The 14,167-nt window shown below is 42.2% G+C and overlaps 1 long non-coding RNA gene across 1 annotated transcript in view; it reads left to right on the forward strand.

Annotated features, from left to right (window-relative positions):
* The first annotated feature begins 10,297 nt into the window (after positions 1–10,297).
* Positions 10,298–14,167, forward strand: part of LOC136320357 (uncharacterized) — a 417,937-nt gene continuing 414,067 nt past the window's right edge. The window contains exon 1 of the long non-coding RNA XR_010728318.1: positions 10,298–10,466. This is a non-coding gene — a long non-coding RNA (uncharacterized lncRNA). The remainder of the gene's footprint in view (positions 10,467–14,167) is intronic.

Here is a 14,167-nt window from a genome sequence, read left to right on the forward strand (position 1 = left end):
AGATGCAGGGAGAACCTTGCAGACATCTGGCAGTGAGTCTGGCCATGGAGGGTCACAACCTGTGCCCTGGCTGCAGTTCTCACAATACCTAGGGGAATCATCTCTGGAGGGCCGGTGGTACCATGAAGTGGGGTTGGTTTATAGAGCTCTGATATTTGGGTTAAATCAAAAAGACTAATTTTCTTTCTTTCTTTCTTTCTTTCTTTCTTTCTTTCTTTCTTTCTTTCTTTCTTTCTTTCTTTCTTTCTTTCTTTCTTTCTTTTTACCAATGCCTTGTGTTGGAAATAAGTGTGCAGCTGGAATCTCAGGTTTGGCAGGCTGCAAGGGTGAAGAGGGATGGGAAAAGGGTGGATGCAAAATGAACTGACCACAGCTTGAGGCACATGGTTCCTTAAGGAAGCAGAGGCCTTTCCAAGAGTAAGGGCGGCGGGAGGATTAGAATGTGAGCTCGGAGGGCAGACTGGGTGACAGTGTGTTTGACAAAGTCATCTGATGACAAAGCACAGCTATAAGCTGAGCTTATGGTTGACAGGCAGGTCCTGAGAAAAAAAATTGCAGTAGATGAAGTTTCTCTTGCTGCTCTTTTTCCTTTCTCCTGCATCACCATTTATATTTTCTCCTTTCTTAGCTTTCTTCTGGACACAACTCTATTGGTTAGGAGAAATTTATATGACAATTTTTTGGGGGGTCACTCTTCTAAGGAATACTCACGTGTTGAATGTATTAATGAGTAGAATGTGTTGATCAGATGTTGGTTTATTGCTTATAATGAAGGTTGAAAACATAAACAAGAGAAAATTTTACTTCTCTTTCTCCTAAAAGTCTGGGCAAGTGTGGTGACTCTGCCTACAGAATCATCATGGGTCTGGACAAGTAATTCTAAGTGGCATGAGTGAATGGAAAGGCAAAGGACAGGATATCTTGGGAAACAGTAGTGGGATCTGTGGAGTCTCCCTTTGGCTGTAGTGGGCAGTGAGGAGACAACTGAGAACAAGAGAGGATACTCTCACTCTCATAGATCACATTCAAATGTCTGTGTCTGTGTGTGTTTTGGGGGTATGGAGGAGATAATCAGCAGGTGAACAAAGTGAGTTCTTTGAAGAAAATAAAGCCAGGTGATGAAACACTGACTTGGCTAGAGGTCAGGTAGTCAGGGAAATTCTCTTTGGGAAGGTAACATTTTGTCTGAGACTTGCTTTGCAAGAAGGAGGTAGCCAGTCACTGCCATGGGAATGGAAAGGAGGCTGGTGTCACTGGGGTTACAATAATGAGTGGGAGGAGATGAGGCCAGAGAAACAAGCAAAGTCCAGATCACATGAGTATTGGGTTTTGTAGGTGATGGTAAGAAATTTTATTCCAGGGGTGATGGAGTAGGTTTTATGTGACCTGATCTTCATTCAAGGCAAAATTTCCTTCCTCAGTAAGATAATTAAAGATTGGAGTAATATCAACTAGAGTATTTGAGAGTGATTAGGAGGTTTATAGTGTCATTCAAGGTCATAGAGAATTTAAGAAGTGATATATTCTGGAGAAAAAAAATGCTTCATACTCAAGATATTAAGTTTAAGAGGGGGCAATGAAGCATAAAAATTGCTGGCTAAAAATTTTAATTTAAGGGTAATCTTTAAAATAACATTTGGAAGCCACTGTAAACTTGTACCAGTGGTTGAAGAGCTATGTTCATATTACCCAGAACAGTGAGTATAGAAATAGAATATGAGAGAACCCAAGATCATGTGAGAAGAAAGTCTAATTTTATTGCATTAAATATTTGAACCTTGATTTTCAGGCATTCATAATGGCAAAAATGTCTTGTGGTCAGCAAATAAATAATCAATAACGATTTACTTACTAAGACAGGCTTTCAAGACCTATATTTAACTATCTATGAAGAGCCCTCCCTCGCCTCAGGGAAGATAGCCTGGTTTTCAAACTTTTAAAGTGATGTTAATTGCCCATGGAAACTCTCACTCCAATTTTAATTTAGGCACATCCGCAGAATAGATGACAGGATAGTATTCTTTCAGAATGGGAAAGCTGTGGATGAGGTTTTAAGGAAAACATGCAGATTACGAATTTTATGGTAACAGACAAAAACCGCACATCTACTCTGGGTCAATTTGCTGTTTTTATTGAAGTAGTCTATTTTTGGTGGAAAGTTAAGTCCCTTTAACAAGAAAAGTAATCAGAACAATTGGCGATATCTCCTATTTTATGGCCCCAGGAATCAGAACGGCCCAGCTGATGCTCATCTCATCCTGCAGAAGACTGACTGATGGGGCAGCCTGTGGAGAAGTAGGAAGGGAAGGAAGAGGCGGGGACACGACAGAGCCAATCTCTAGGGGTCCGTGAACGTGTGTAACTAGTCTAAGGTAACCTTTATATGTTATTTCGAGAGGCAGGGCATGGAGTAATGGCCTAACCATCTTTGCCAGTACTATAAACTAGGTGAGTCACTGAGAGGGGGATGAGAGGAAGCTCCCTATTTCCGGTGTTATGATAACACAGCCTTGGAGGTCGTGAAGGTAGATGTGAATTCTATGTACAGATGAGACAGGGGCCTAGTCACATAACTTGTGCAGAATCTCGGAGATCGTGAACATGAGACTAGAGTGATAGCAGTCATGTGTTTCTCATTTTCCTGCAGTCATTATTTCAGATTTCTGCTCGGTGATGCCCACAGATCATATTTATTTGTGAAACCATGTGTCTCAACTCACTAGTAGCCATGTATTTTGGGTCCTGCGCTCTTTTCCACCGCACTTACCACATTATCTCCCAGAGGAAATCTGTCAGGTTCTGTTACTTTGATGCATATGTCCCATGAGCGATTTACCCAACTGCTATCTATCAGAGTAGTGAAATTCTTCTCACAGTTGGGATGATTTACCCTTAAATTATGGGTGACCACTAAGCAACCTATTTGAGATGGAAACTTCTGTAATATGACTAAGCTATGGTCTCCAGAAAGACATTTGCTTTATTCCAGCAATAACTATCATGGGAAAACACACCACTGGCTTTGTGTGGATGCGTAGGGGAAGCATTTTATCCCCCTAACTAAGACACTGGAAAACTTTGGTAGTGTGAATGGAAAGGACACTGGAAATTGGACTGAAATGTGTATCCTAGCAAGAGGAAAATGCCTTGGAATAATGCTAATCTATTTATCCTTCAGGGTGAGAATGTCATTTGTAATTTAATGTTTAGGAATTATTTTGCCTTAAAAATGAATTTAAAGGCACAATTATTAATTACTTGGACACAGGAAATGTCAAAGTTTAATAATGATTCAAGAACATACTACAACATGTATTTTAACAAAGCATCTTAAAAAATGATGATGGATATATGTTTTTTTGTGACAGAGACAGAGAGAGAGACAGATAGAGGGACAGATAGGGACAGATAGGAAGGGAGAGAGATGAGAAGCACCAATTCTTCGTTGTGGCACCTTAGATGTTCCTTGACTGCTTTCTCATATGTGCTTTGACAGCAGAGGGAGGGGGGAGCTACAGAAGACCAAGTGACCCCTTGCTTAAGCCAGTGACCTTGGGCTCAAGCTGGTGAGCTGTGCTCAACCAGATGAGCCTGCGCTCAAGCCGGCAACCTTGGGCTTTCAAACCTAGGTCCTCTGAGTCTCAGTCCGACTTCTATCCACTGCACTACTGCCTGGTCAGGCTGATAGGTCTTTATATAAAATAACACACATAACTTTTTACAAGTAAGAGTTAAATCTATGTATTTGCCAGAAATTAGGCTATATCTATATTCATTCACAGTGGTTAGACAATTATATAATTTACAAAGTGATCCCCTGATAATTCAAGTACCCACCTGGCACTATGCATAGTTATTGCAATATTACTGAGCATGTTCTCTTTTCTGAATATCAATTTGTACTTCTTGATCCCTTTACCTTTTTCACCGAGTCCTAACCCTCTTTACCTCTGGCAAACATCAATTTGCTCTCTACCTCTATGTGCCTGTTTCGGTTTTGTTTGTTTGTTTATTTTGTTCTCTGAATTTCACATGTAGATGAAATAGTATTTGTTTTTCTCTGTGGTACTTATTCCACCTAGCAAACTTTCTTTAGATCCAACAATACTGTTGCAAATGGTAAGATTTCACTCTTTTTAATGGCTGAGTAGTATTCCATTGTATATATTTACCACCATTTTTTTATCCACTTGTTTTTTGATGAGAACTTGGGTTGCTTCTATATCTTGGCTATTGTAAATAATGCTTCAATAAACAGAGGGGTGCATATACCTTTCTGAATTACTGTTTTGGGTTTCTGAAGATACATACCCAGAAGTGGAATCACTGGGTCAAAAGGCAGTTTCATTTTTAATTTTTGAGGACACTCCATACTGTCTTCCATGGTGGCCACACCAGTCTGCATTCCCACCAGCAGTGCATGAGTTTTCCCTTTTCTCCACATTCTTGCCAGCACTTATTTGTTAATTTATTGATGATAGCCATTCTGCCAGGTATGAGGCGATATCTCCTTGTGGTTTTAATTAGCATTTCTTTGATGATTAATGATGTTGATCATATTTTCATATGTCTATGGCCATCTGTATGCCTTCTTTGGAGAAGTATTTATTCAGATCCTCAGCCCACTTTTTAATTGGATTGTTTGTTTATTTGTGTTGGGTAGCATGAGTTCTTTATAAATTTTGGATATTCACCCCTTATTGGTTATATAATTGGTGAATATATTATACATATTTAGCAGATTTTTTTTGTTTTGTTGATGGTTTCCTTAGCTGCATAAAAAGTATTTTAGTTTGATGTAGTTCCATTTGTTTATTTTTTCTTTTGTTTCTCTTCTCTGAGGAAATATACCAGAAAAAGACTAGTGAAGCAAAGCATCTTGATTGGTGAGATATTATATAGGTACAGACCATATTTGAGAATAAAGGGTAGCCTTTTTTTGGGTGTGGGTAATATATCAATATAAAGTGAAGATCCCGATTTATGAACAATAAAAGCCTTTGAAAGTTTAATAATTTCTAATTGAAGGGTAGACCAGTGGATATTCTTTCTGACCTTAAACAGAAGTGTTGTAGAGAATGTCTTATCTAGTTGTTCTCTATTGAAAGCAGAGAGTATCGTGTAAGCTGGCAAAAATCAGAAAAATAGGTCTCATAGGGAATCTCTAATTTATAGTATTTTTTTTTTTTTTTTTTTGCTGGACAACATATGGTTGAGTTTCCAGAAAACACTTATTGATTGAATATTTTACTCGATGATGTAGAGTTTTAAAATAAATCTCCGAGGTGCTTAAGAAGCTCATAGTCAAGTAACAAAGATAAGACATAAACAGCTGATTCGCCTCTCTCTGCATCTTCTCTCCCTTGACTTACTGTTGTCTGTGTAACTTAGGCAAACTGTATTATTCTCATTCCATAAAATACTAAACACACTCAAACTTCCTTGTCTTTACTCAAACAGTTCTCACTCCTTAGATAACAGCCCCTACCGTAATCTCTACCTAGCCAAATCTTACCAACCTTTCTGGCCCAATGTGTGGTTGTGTTTAGCTAAGTTGGAAGAAGGGAACTTTGAGTTGAGAAAGGTGAGAAATTAGACCCTCAGGCAATGGACTCCTCGTTAGCTTGGATGTTGAAGTCACTGAGAAGTAAGAATTGGTGGCAGGTAGAGAGGACTGTGAGTCAGCGGCAGAGATGAGAGTAGATGAGCGTGTTCTGGGAGCTGCATTTGATGGAAAAAACGACAAGGAAAAGATGGTGACATGGAGGGTCTCCCTGTAGAAGAGGAAAAGTAATTGAGAGGGAACTGGAGAAAAATGGGTTGGGAACAGCGTTGGGAAGGAAAGGGAAAATTTTTTACCACAAGCCCTAAAGTGGGTTATTTAACACTGCATACATAACGATTGACCTTGTGGTGTCTGTCCCCAGATGGTGGCCTGGTTACATGTAAGAGCAGAGGTGAAAAGACCAATCAAATAAAAGCCTGAGGCTGTAGAATGCTAAGACTTTGTTAGCATTCTACATTAGACTTTTGTTTGATTGAACAGGATTGCCACAGAAGAGTGAGAGGGACAGATGGGGCAGGTTAAGTGTTGGCATTGGAGAAACCAAGAGGAATCGGAAAATGCGCAGAGGAAATTGAAAGGGTGGAGGCTTGCTCTGAGGATGCTGAGAATGAATAAGTGGATCAGAAAACAGCATTTTAGGAGATTGCTGAGAGGATATTGTAAGAAAAGGAAGACGTGAGTGAGAAAGAGGTGTAGATGCTAATTTTTTTATTTTTATTTTTTAAATTTTTTTATTTATTTTTAATTTTTATTTATTAATTTTAGAGGAGAGAGAGAGAGAGAGAGAAGGAGGGAGGAGCAGGAAGCTTCAACTCCCATATGTGCCTTGACCAAGCAAGCCCAGGGTTTTGAACCGGCAACCTCAGCATTCCAGGTCGAGGCTTTATCCACTGCGCCACCACAGGTCAGGCAAGATGCTAATTTTAAGTACAATTACTAGATGGGAAAACAACGCGCTGTGGATTTCAGTACTATCGGCTAATAGAGCTTCGGGCTAGTAAATGCACCTGTTTAAGTCTATTTCTTAGTATGTAAAATGGGATCATGATACTGAACAGACATTTCTCACAATTTGTCTTGAGAGTTGTGTTAAATAAGATCATATGAAATGTATCTATTTCTTCAGGGGAAGGAGTCTTATTTCAGTTAAATTACTTACTAAGCCAACTTGTTAAAATTCTACAATTAGATTCATTTTTTTTTTCTTTAGAGAAGTTACAAGTTATCATCATCCTGGAGTTCCAATAGAAGGCTGAATGAAGGGTATATGAAGGGATGTCTTCCTCTACTCGGGAGGTCAGTATTTTCTCCCTCAGGTGAAGTTTACAGGTGACATGGGGTTCAACAAAGTGACCACAGGGAAATGAATCTTAGAATCCAAGGAAAGATGGCAGGTGATTAAAATTAGTGGGGGTTCCTAAGAGCTGTAATTGTTTTTAAATCTTGGGTTGTAACTCTAAAGAAAAAGAAAAAGGAAACAATAATCTGTCTTTGTTTCTATCGATTATTAGAGGTCTGCTTCAGCCTCCCCTGTTCAGGCTGGCCATTCTTTGGAAAATTGTTGCCAGTCAGAGCCCGGCGCTGCATTTAGGAAGAGGGTGCTGGTGAGGAATAATTACGAGTACTTCTGGCCTTTCATCTAAACCCAGGAATCTTAAGTGACAGCTGTTTGAGGGACCTCTCATTCAATTAAGTGGTTTGAAACCCTGCCTGTGGTTCAGAAACCTGTGGTTCATGAGTGTGTAGCCACTGGGGCCCGCACTGCCTCACTAGACTGTTCTCATTTCATTGGAAACCGACGCTTTGCCGGGATAAGAAGGATGCCGGGTAGACATCCTGACCACAATTGTTTATTTCTAGAGGGCAAAAATCCCAATGGAAATTGGACTTGAGTCTAGCAGAAAATGACCCCCCCCCCCAAATACATATTATAATGCTGTTAGAAATGAAATATCTGTCTATGTTTTTTTTTTAGCTCTGCATCTGAGAAGATGCAGAAGGGTTAGTACTCAAGGAGGGCAAGGTTCTCCTTACACTCTGTCCTCCTTCCTGCCCAGTGGGGACCACATCTCTCCTTCAACCCATGGTGATTATGTTTCTCGTTCAGAAATGGTGTTGCACTAGGTGGGATGAAAAGAAAATAGGAGGCTAAGTACTTCCTGGAATTGTTACAGTTGATAAGGAACAATTTCAAGGCAATCCGTGAGCCCTGCTAGTCAGACTGTTAAATTCAGAAGAGCTTGTGTGTGTGTTAGGACAGGCACTCCCTTGGGTGCTGTCCCTAAGGAACAAGGTTCTCGAACAGAATGACAATGGCACTGCGCCCACGCTGCGGGAGGTGGAGGCAGGGGCCCTTCCCTGCCTGAGCTAGTTCTCTGGAATCAGTCTGGTCTGGCTTCACTTTCTCTATTTCGTTGGCCTCTTCTTGGCTTATATTTCTTGCTGTAGTTGTATTGCTCTACATGTTGGAGGCCAAATATTTTTTGATGGTCTGTTTTCCGCAGACACAATATTGCTCTTTGCTCTGAAAAGTGGTTAAGGTTGTTTCAATCTGGCCTCTTTCATGGAATAAATTTCTAATCTAATGGCTTTCTAGAATATAATGCTATAAGCTTTCAAGAGCCTTTAAAGCTAGATTTATTTGTGATAAATAAATGTAATAGAAATAAATAGCCAATAAAAAATGACTTCTTAGCGACTGCCTTATAGGCTGGGAGAAATTATGCAAAGGGCCCTTATCTTAATTTTATACCGTTACCATGTAAAAAGGCACATCAGTGAGTGTTGGGGAACTAATGGAAGATAAAGGTATTTAAGGATAAAAAAAAAAGCAAAATGAGGTCAACCTACTCTCTTGTTCTATGTCCTTTCTTGATGTCATCCAAATTACCTATTGCCGGAGTTATATTGCCCGTACTTTCAATCTGGTGGCCAAGCAGGAAGCCTTTCTTATCAATGCCTGTCACGGCACCGCCGATTTAAGAAGCCTATTCTCTGGGAACAAAGGCCGGGACGTTCACAGAGCTGCCCCCTGTAACCCTAACCCGATACCTGTTTGCCTTTAAACTTTCCACAGTAGATCACTCCTCAGGCACACAAAGGCAGGTCCTCGCCCAGCTCCACATTTATCAGCAGAAAGAAAGCAAACATGGCCATTTCTCAGGTACACAGTGTCTCCACACCTATTACCGTCGAGGGCAGCAGTGACCTCCCCCTGGCCCGCACCACCCACAAGTAGCCTTTGATGTTACCGGAGCCTCGTGTTTTAATCCAGTCTAAATATCCCGCGTTTGAACTGCCAGAGTCCGGTTTCCAGCCACGTTAGAAGTGATATCAAAGACAGTCACGTTTTAATGGTCTTTCACTGTCAGACGGGGCACTGGGCAAGGGCCCGCTCGGCCTGGCTATTTCCTCCCTCTGTTTAACTCGGCTGCCCATCCACATTCTGCCGCTCTTTCCCCACACTATCCAGATGCCACACGTCTGTCGCTGCAGGGATTGGCTGCTTCTCAGGAAAGAAATCCTTTGGGGAAAATGAACCTGCTTCTTTTTACAAGTTAAAAAAAAAAAAAAACCCGTCCCAAGAGGTACTGCTACATGGGCTTTTCCCAGGAGAGTGGGTGACGTGCATCGCTGGGGTTGGGCACACGGGAGACGCATAGCACAGGGTGGGAATGGTCACAGAGGAGGATGATTAGCCCAGGGGCCAGGGAGTCAGGAGCTGCAGACTCCAGGCTGATGGTCACTGGGACGGAAAGGAAGTTTAACAACTGTTCTGTACAAGGAGCTGACTAAACAGATGAAGGTTTTCTCACTATGAAATAGAGTCGGGCCCTTTATGGAAAATGTTAAGGGTGGGACGATGTTGAAAGACTCTGAGGAGCTATCTTATGATACAGATGCACATAGGGGAGTTAAATTTTCAGTTCAGACACTTAGAGGTCACTTTTGTTTATGGACTCATAAAAATAATAATAACACCACATAGTTACCATGTGAGTATGTGGCTCATTCTCTTCTAAGCCCATGATAGATTGAACTCATTTACCCTCACTACCACACTAGGTGCTATCCCTATCGTTCCCATTTTCCAGATGGGACAACTGAGGCACGGAGAAGTTAAATAACTACCTCTACATCACCCAGCTAGGAAGTGGCAGAGGTAGTATTCTAAGCCAGGCTTTTGCCTGCCGGGTCGATGCCCTAACTCACTACATTATATTATTATGTCAGTGACTGTATCTGACTTGAGAAAACCAAAAACACAACTTTTTTTCCTAATAAAAATTATTAGGTTAGTTTTATTTATTTAAAGAAAAACACACCGCTGTATCTGTGTTGCTCTCACAGTGTTGGCATAAGGGTAAGTAAATATCCAATGGGCCAACTTCCAGGCTTCCCTGCTGAGCCACGATGTTCACAGGGAAGCAAACTCTTCGGAAGCACTGGCTACATTGTCCCATTTGTATACCTCTCAGGAGGGAAAATGTCTCTGGAAATTTCTGGGCATTACTTTCTTTGCAATTGGTAAAGCCTTTTGTTTACCAAATGCTGTCCGCCTTTAAAAGTAAAACTTCCTCTGTGTTCCAAGTGTTGGCCCAGTTGGTTCTTCTTCCAGGAGTGTTGAAAACAGAGGTTTAATTAGCAATTTTATCAGTTACCCCCAGTCACTCACCTCCAGTTCTTATCGGAGTCCCTGGTAGCGCAGGCACTTAGGGACATCAGAAAAGGGCCGGCTCGTCAGTGTGACAGTTGAGAGGACTTCTGTGGAGGGAGAGAGTAGGGTCTCAGAAATGCACAGTATTGAATGGAATGTGATACCGAGCCGAAAGCAACAACCTCACGGAAGGAAGCTGGAGTCAGACTCGGTTTCTCGTGGATTTCTCTGTAATCCTGTATGGTATGTCACCTTTGTTAGCCAGCGCAGTCAGTGGTCTCGCGTCATGTGAAGATGGGACCCAAGAAGGGGGACTTTTCTAAACCAGTTCGTTAGTCACCGAGTGTAACACAACCCGGGGGTGGTTCTTCACTGTGCGAAACCAAAGGAGTGTTTTGGAAAATTAACCTAGCACTTGGAGAATGCTGTTTTCTGGTCAAAGTAAGAAGAATACTAATAAAATGAAGTATATAAAAAAGAACACGAATGCTTTGCCTTCTCTAACACAATCTGATCAAGGAGGTTTTATTCTTTTCCTAAATCCAATTTATGTTTCCTTGTTGTATCATGTATTGATTGTATTCCTGATTTACTAAACATGTTTTTTTCTCCCTGTATTTGAACTGTATTAAAATATATCACTACCTGGAAATAATTCCCTACTTCTTAAGAAATGTAAAGCTCTTAAACTATAAAAAGAAAACCTAGAATTTTATTATCTTCACATGGTCCCTGCTATCATTGCAACAGCAGAGAAAGGAAGAGGAAAAAAAAATCCGAAAGGGACGCATTGGAGCCAGGAGATATATATGCTTGCCTAAGCAGTTCTGATGATTTGATAGCTGAAATGTTTATGCTTTTGTTCACTTAGATAACGTACTTAGGACATCTATTTTAAACAACAGATAATTGTAGTGTTGTACGGAGGGGGCTGACATAGTGGTCGTTGGTATCTGAGGATTATTAAAACAAACTGAGATGGTTGGAGCACAGGGAGACTATTTTTGGTGAAGCAGTTACTTAACTTTTCATGCTAAAAATGATAGTGTTCTAGATTTATTGTAAAACAACAGAAAAACACATTTTCTTCAGAAGCCGAAGGGTGGAACATTAGTTAGAGCTTAAGGAAAACTTTGTTTTTGTTTTTCTTTCAGCCGTGCTCGAAAGTGAAATGGGTATATGACCTTATTTTGTCTTTTATATTTGAAAAAAATATCTATATATATTTTCCCTCTTTACTGTTTGATATAATTTCAAAGTAGTTAAAAGTACAAAATCAAAGAGCAGGTTAACTGTTCCCTGAAGGATATTGAATGTCATGGTCATTATTCTAATAATAAGAGGTTTGTTTAGCTGCTTTGATTTCCACAAGCTTGATAGCCCCTTTTTCTGAGGAAAAAAATGCCTCTTGCCACAAGTTTTCTCACAAGTAAGCAAGCTAAGTAACATGCCAATCTTTGAACTTGTAACAAGTTGGAATCCCTGCTTCCTTCCCTTACTTATTGAGATATAGGAAAGTATTAGCAAATAAAATGTGAGACTTGGTTTAATAGGTTTAGTAGGCTGTGTTTTCTATAGATAAGCTCTACAAGAGATTTAAATCTTACACTCTGCTAGTTCCACTAATGGGACAAGTGCACCACAGTTCCTGACTCAGATTTTTCCTCTGTGTATAAAACATGTATTACTGTGTGCATATGACTAGTAATAACCTTAAGCAGTTATGACTAAATGACTTTCAAGTGACTCTCTCTGACCCCTTACCTCATCATTTCCCAGCTCACACTGTCTTGTACCCAGACACCTGTGTCTATCTGGGATCTCTATCGGTTGTCGCATTGTTCCTCACTTTCTACCTTCATATCCCTTCGTTCCTCCCTATCTGGCTTACATTCTATCACGTGCTTACATATCCCTTCAACTGTGTGCTCCTTTCTGGCTTTGTGGTACTAACCTCCTGCCCCCTCTGAGCCTGTGCCTCTGAGCATGGCTGAAGAAACACACAGAAGCAGCTGAATGGCCGCATCTGAAACCCATGACCGCTCACCTCAAGTGAGCCTCAAGATGACCACAGTCCATTTACATCTCCTTAGCTCATTTACTCTCTCCATCTCCCAGGAGAGGCAGTGGTTCTCACCCAGGGCTGATTTTGCCCTCCTGCCTCCCCCTGGAGGACACTGGCAATGTCTGGAGATACTTTTGGTAGTCACAATCTGAAAGACAGGCTGCCACTAGCATCTAGTGGATAGAAACCAGGGATGCTGCTAAATCTCCCAGGATGCACAAACTGCCTTCCCTCTAACCCCCCATAAAGTGTCAGCCTGCCCCAAATGTCTCTAGTGCCAAGGTTGAAAATCCCTGTGTAAAGCATTTAATATCTTTTCTCTCTCTCTCTCTCTCTTTTTTTTTTGTATTTTTCTGAAGCTGGAAATGGGGAGAGACAGTCAGACAGACTCCTGCATGCGCCCGACCGGGATCCACCTGGCACATCCACCAGGGGGCGACGCTCTGCCCACCAGGGGGCGATGCTCTGCCCCTCCGGGGCGTCGCTCTCCTGCAACCAGAGCCACTCTAGTGCCTGGGGCAGAGGCCAAGGAGCCATCCCCAGCGCCCTAGCCATCTTTGCTCCAATAGAGCCTCGGCTGCGGGAGGGGAAGAGAGAGACAGAGAGGAAGGAGAGGGGGAGGGGTGGAGAAGCAGATGGGCGCTTCTCCTTTGTGCCTTGGCCGAGAATCGAACCTGGGACTTCCGCACGCCAGGCCGATGCTCTACCACTAAGCCAGCCGGCCAAGGCCAATATCTTTTCTCTCTTTAAACTCCCAATACTTCTTCCTATGTGTCCTATAGCTAATTGTCTTCCTTTTCATCTGCGACCTTTTCATCTGAGGAGACTTGCTCAGGCTCCCTCTAGCATACCTGCCCACCTTCCTGCACCTGTGCTTCTCTTTCTGTTACTGTGGGTGCCCACCTCTGGTCCTGGTGGGCCGACCCCTCTACATGTATAGTAGCACCCATCCCCTCTACTCTGCTCAGGGACCAAGTGCCAGTAGTTTTCTGTTTTCTCTCTTGAATTACCAGTTCCCTCCTTGTACTAGATCGTTTCCATCAGCAAAACAGCATGCTGATAATGTCTCCGATCTGAGAAGTGCAAACAAACAAACCCCAAATCTCTCTTGACTTCACATTCTCCTTTAGTGGCTGTGTGTCCCGAATTTTCCCCTCTCACTCTCTCTTGAACCTGCTCGAAACAGACATCCATCTCCTCTCCTCCAGAGGAACGGTTCTTATAAATGATACCAATCACGTATCCATTGTTTAATCCAGGTATCATTTATTTGTTTTCAACTTTCCTGTGTCATCAGTGACTTCTTATACATCAATCACTCTTTCTTTCTTTTTTTTTTTTTGCATTTTTCTGAAGCTGGAAACGGGGAGAGACAGTCAGACAGACTCCTGCATGCGCCCCACTGGGATCCACCCGGCACGCCCACCAGGGGCGACGCTCTGCCCACCAGGGGGCGACGCTCTGCCGCGACCAGAGCCACTCCAGCGACTGGGGCAGAGGCCAAGGAGCCATCCCCAGCGCCAGGCCCATCCCTGCTCCAATAGAGCCTTGGCTTCGGGAGGGGAAGAGAGAGACAGAGAGGAAGGGGGGGGGGTGGAGAAGCAAATGGGCGCTTCTCCTATGTGCCCTGGCCGGGAATCGAACCCGGGTCCCCCGCACGCCAGGCCGACGCTCTACCGCTGAGCCAACCGGCCAGGGCCCACTCTTTCTTTCTTGAAACACTTTCTTTACTTGGCTTTATGTCACTACACTCCTGATTTTCTTCCTCCTTCATCTGTCTCTCCTTAGCTTCCTTTGTTGGTTACTCTCTGTTGTATAAAGAAGATACTTGATCTTTGTCCCTGTTTTTCTGGCATAGGGCTACTGAAATCCTTGGAAT

Source organism: Saccopteryx bilineata, chromosome 1 (assembly GCF_036850765.1).
Source record: "Saccopteryx bilineata isolate mSacBil1 chromosome 1, mSacBil1_pri_phased_curated, whole genome shotgun sequence".
Lineage (NCBI taxonomy): Eukaryota > Metazoa > Chordata > Mammalia > Chiroptera > Emballonuridae > Saccopteryx > Saccopteryx bilineata.